Source organism: Penaeus monodon, chromosome 14, assembly GCF_015228065.2.
Source record: "Penaeus monodon isolate SGIC_2016 chromosome 14, NSTDA_Pmon_1, whole genome shotgun sequence".
NCBI classification, from domain to species: Eukaryota; Metazoa; Arthropoda; class Malacostraca; order Decapoda; family Penaeidae; genus Penaeus; species Penaeus monodon.
In genome coordinates, this window is record NC_051399.1 from 47,786,772 (window position 1) to 47,792,199 (window position 5,428).

The 5,428-nt window shown below is 42.1% G+C and overlaps 1 non-coding gene and 2 pseudogenes across 1 annotated transcript; 1 reads left to right on the forward strand and 2 right to left on the reverse strand.

Moving 5' to 3' along the window:
* Positions 1 to 603: 603 nt before the first annotated feature.
* LOC119581447 lies at positions 604 to 722 on the reverse strand. Its single transcript, XR_005229573.1, has one exon. It is a non-coding gene; the product is annotated as a 5S ribosomal RNA (ribosomal RNA).
* Positions 723 to 1,532: 810 nt separating this feature from the next.
* LOC119581463 lies at positions 1,533 to 1,650 on the forward strand (annotated as a pseudogene).
* Positions 1,651 to 2,853: 1,203 nt separating this feature from the next.
* Positions 2,854 to 2,971, reverse strand: LOC119581455 (annotated as a pseudogene).
* Positions 2,972 to 5,428: the final 2,457 nt, after the last annotated feature.

Below are 5,428 nucleotides of genomic sequence, written 5' to 3' on the forward strand. Positions count from 1 at the left end.
GGGCCCGGCCTATATTGACTAAACCCCCGGGTATCGATGGAAGATCTATACCCCCTTTTCGACGGGGTCGGGAGTCTGGTGGCAAAGGGCCTAATGCCACTATTGCCATTAGGATGGTTGGGTCTCGAGCCACCTTTGCGGCATAGCTCAGGGCTAAGTGGCCGCGTCAGATTCGGAGGGGAGGTACTCCTGACTCCACCTGAAGACGCTCGATCCGAGTGCACTTCAGGGCTCCAAGACACACACGCAAACAGGTATTCTGCACAGCATCCAAACCTTTCAAACTTGTTCTTGATGCCGAACCATACACGATTGACCCATAATCTACTTTATACCTAATTAGGGCTTTGTATACCATTAGCAAAGACTGTCTATCAGCTCCCCATTTATTAGCAGAAATGCACTTTAATAAATTCAGTGCTCTTTGACATTTATTTTTTAACTGACCAATGTGGTCTTTCCAATTGAGACTACTATCAAAAGTAGCCCAAGAATTCTCAAATAATATAGTATGTACTTCTATTAAGCGGTAAGTCGAAGAATACAGTGAAGACACACCACTGACAACTAAAATGAAAGACATATTTAGCATATATAATAAAATGCCAACAGCATCTGGTGTTCCCAGGCGGTCACCCATCCAAGTACTGACCAGACCCAACGTTGCTTAACTTCGCTGATCGGACGAGAAGCGGTGCTTTCAACGTGGTATGATCGTTGGCAAAGGACAGAGAAACGTTAGCCACTTTTGTCTCACTACTCGTCATTTTTATACATTCTAATATAACGTATATTTTAGTTTTGCATCAAACTTCATGACCATGACATTCCAGTCATAACATGAAGATCTTTTCCATAATGTAAACATCAATCACAATCGACCACTATCGGGAATATTGGCAATTCTAACTCTATTCCCCTTGCATGCACTACTGTAGCCTTTTACTCATTATCGAGCTGTGCAACTTGTAAAGAATATAGGTGTACAAGTAATGATAAGAAATTGAGTAATATTACATTTCATATAGTTTTCAAAGTGTACTCATTATACTGCATCTCTTGCACACATAAATGATATAGTTAACCATAATAAATACCGATTATTATTGAATCTTAAACCTTGAGTGCTTTCATAAAACATTTTTTCCGCTATTGTTGTTGTTATTATCATTTTTTGTATTTGTTTCATTATGATTATTATTCGCATTTTCCTTATTATTCTCATCATCATTATTATTAACTTATGATAATTACTGTCATTAACACAGTCATGCTTTTCGTCGGTTCTCTCCCACGCGTATAGCAGTAACATGACAGAGATTTATTTACGGAAATGAGAATCGGCATAAATAAATATCGCATGTTCTAGTTTGCATAAATGAATAGTGACCCTTAATTAGATTTACTTGCATGAGTGATCATGTGTTACTGCATGGCAGATAAAAAAAAATTTCCAACAAAAGAGAGAAAATATCAGTGTAGATAAACTTCATTTTATGTCACGCATATATTGGGATGCTTTTGACACATACGCCAACGATCATACCACGTTGAAAGCACCACTTCTCGTACGATCAGCGAAGTTAAGCAACGTTGTGTCTGGTGAGTACTTGATGGATGACCGCCTGGGAACACCAGATGCTGTTGGCATTTTATTATGTATACTAAATATGCTAAGCATTTATATACAAACTATTGCAGCTCCTCTTATATCTGTAAGAAATTGAATGGAAATTATGCTTCAGTCCAATAAGAATAAAATAAAAGTCATCGCTGTCGGAAAGAGGAAAAAGAATAGGCAGAAAACGGATAGGATAAATCGTACGAGTAAGGAAATGAAACCAATACTGCATTCTAAATACTAATAGATTTCGCGGCAGTTATGGAAATAAATAAACCTGTAATAATAATGATATTGTGTTAGTAATAATCAAATTAGAAATGATAAATATATAGTGAAACTTAATCATGATTTTTTTTTTCATTAGACTATTATCTTTACTACAACCATTTTATACTTATTGTTATTTTTGTAGATACCATTACGGATATGATTATTTACTAACACAATTAATATCCTTATTATTACAGCTTCAATCATTTTTCTTATAAATCTGCCGCCAAAATCTTTCAGTGTCAGAAACTTAATAAAATGCTTAGAATGCGAATTGCACTTGCTTTATTTACATCTATGAGTTCTCCTGTTCGTTTTCTTTGTATTCTTCTCTCCGAGGGTGATGACTTTACTCTAATTCCTATGGACTGAAGTATAATATCAATTGATTTGTTCACATAAATGTAAGAAGAGATGCTACAAATAATCATGAAATACTTAACATATTGTTACGCCGACCGCCTCGTCTCTCTGCCACCAACACAAGGCAGGCTAGGCAGACGGCGTGTTATCCACAGGGTCGTGAACACTGAACAGCAAGAGGCACCGAGCACCACAGCGTCCCAGAACACCAGGAGGGGAAACGCCAAGTGGCGAGGCAGGCACGAAATAAACACAAAGTTACAGTCTTTCCTTTATTTACACAAGTTATTTACCGTACACTTTTCTATAGGCACAATACAGGGGGGAACCAGCATGCCACACTGCACGATACAGCTTATAACAGGGCAACACAAAGTTTATATCAGGTCACAAAGGCACACTCGAGGTCTTCACAGGAGCAGCACCCAACCGCGTCTCCCTCTTGGCTTGTTCCTCCGGCTCACGCCAGCTGCGTCATGTTTGCCCAGGTCCCCTTCATGTTAACACTGCCCAGGTCATCCTTATCATGTTAACACATGATTCGCACAGAGACAAAGACCCACTGGCGTAGCAATATTCAGTGTATATAATAAAAATGCCACAGCATTTAGTGTTCCCAGGCGGTCACCCATCCAAGTACTGACCAGACCCAACGTTGCTTAACTTCGCTGATCGGACGAGAAGCGGTGCTTTCAACGTGGTATGATCGTTGGCATATGTTTATTTAACATTAACCAGTTTTATTAATATAATATTTATTATATTAATAAATATTAATATAATGTATCTTGTTTTTGCATCACACTTCATTACAATGATATTTCAGTCATCAATGCATTAATCATCACTTGGCAATTTGAACTCCCAACTTTTAAGCACCTGTCGTAAGCTTCTTCCTGATTTTTGATTTATGCAACTCTAAAGAATGCAGGGTATACAAGTAAAGTATAAGATAATGAATAAATAAATCTATGTACACTTGCACATCGTTACTGTAAGTAGGAAAAGTTAAATAATATAGATGATAATAAACAGAAATTCTGATTATTATTGAATCTTGAGTGCTTTCGTATAACTTCTTCCTGTTACTATGTCTGTACTTTTGTTGGTATTATCAGCATTTATAATTGTATTTGTATAATTGTTCCTAGTAATTTTATCATTATCACTATCATTAATTAGTCCTTTAAACATGTGATAATTGTTGCTTTCAAAGCATTATTGTTTATGGTAATGACAATAATGATGCTACTATAATCCTAAAAGTCATAATGATGATCACTTTTATGATACTGGTTCTAATATTGATGATAATTTGAATGAAAATTGAATAGAAGTGATGTTGATAATACTGGTTATGATTGTAACCCTACTACTAATCATCATCATCAAGGGCTAAACGCCGGACGGGGGCACATGGCCGCACCACCCTTCGCTTCCAGCCACGAGGATCCCTCGAGGCGAGTCTCCAGGCAAGCCCACGGCCCATCTCTAATTCCTCGTGACAGGTCTCGTCGAGCTTCCCAAGCCATGATCTGGGTCGTCCCACAGGTCTCCTCCACCCAGGGTTGTCTCGCAGAGAGACAACCTGGTGGGCAGGGTTGTCCACAGGGAGACGAGCTAGGTGGCCATATAGCCTGAGTTGGCGATCCCGGATTATGCTAGTAACAGGTCCCATACCAGTCTCACGGTGTAACCCGGCGGTTGGCCCGCGTCCTGTAAAACCCCCCCTATCCGGCGAAGGGACTGTTACAAAAAAAGGCTAAGGCGAGACCCCCAAAGGGAAAATGGATAGGGGCCATTTTCCCTTCCTAGAGAAAAAAGGGCAGAAAAAAAGGGCCCTTTGGGAAAGCCCACGCAGCTTGGCCTTTCCCTGCATAGGTACCGAATCTAACGCTCTTAATTTAACTTTCCGGTCTGAAAACCCCAGAGATATGGACTACGCTCCCAAAGGGGTATGAAAAAAATTTTTCTGAAACTTAAAACGCCCCCTGCCGAAAGAAAGGGGCCCAAACTGAACGGGTTCCCCCTATCGGGGCCCCCAAAAGTCCTGAATTTTGGTTTGGGTTTCCAGGAGACCTGGGGGCCCTAGGGCTTTGCCTCATTGCTAAAGAACCCAAGACCCAACCACAAGTGATCCAGGGTCCCCCGGATAGGATGGAAACATCGTCGGAAAAGTAAAGGTCTAAAACCTTATTGCCTATTGTTGCTCCAAAACTGATTTTTGGCTAGTAGCTCTCCCCATTATCCGCCCATACAGGTGTTAAAAAGTGTTGGGCAAGGACGCACCCTTTGCCTCACCCTTGAATTAACGGGGGAAAATTTCGACATCCCCCCAACCACATTTTAAACCGGGTACCATTATAGAGGCTTGCTATCGGGCCCAATAATCGTGTGGGAAATTCCCCCTGAGCCTCAGGATCCCCCCAATAACCCCCCGGTTTCCCCCCGTTTGGAAAACCGAGTAAAAACCCCCTTCTTGAGGTCATGTGGGCTGCAAGCAACCCACGCCCCAAACTCACGACGGCTTTTCCCCAAAATTACTCAAAAGCGCTAGTATACAGTCTATTGTGGACTTGCCGGGGAGTAAATCCAACTGTTTCCGGCCCCGGGTGCCTCAGTAGGTTTTTGCGGATCCATTTCGAAAAAATGTGGGGGGAAAACCTTTCCTGGTTGCTGACAGGTAATGCCACGGTAGTTGCTACAGCCCCAACGACCCTTTTTCCCTTTTCCAGAGAGGGTGCCCAATCCCCTTTTCGGGCGGGTTCGGGGGGAATGGTACCGGGATGCCAGATGGAGTCAGGACGGGTATGCAGGCCCCGACCCATAGGTTCACCCCCAGCCTTTGCTTTTCAGCGGGGTATCGCATATGCCTCCCTTTTTTCCCCACTTTTCAGCTTAAAAATCGCCACCCCTAACCTCTGTTAGGGAAAGGGGTTTCCCCTCGCGGGAAGGGTTTGGGCCCGGCACAGGAAACTGAGAATCACTTCACCCAAAAGGCAAAACGGGTTGGGGGGTCTACCGGGTACAACTTTTAAAAAATATCAGAAAAACATTCCAAAACCCCAACATGATCTGAGATAATCCGTCCAACCGCTGATGGGACTCCCAGTAATCTGTGAGGAGGGCTTGATTTCAGCTTTCTCGGGGCTTGGTGGCGGGGGGCGGGGT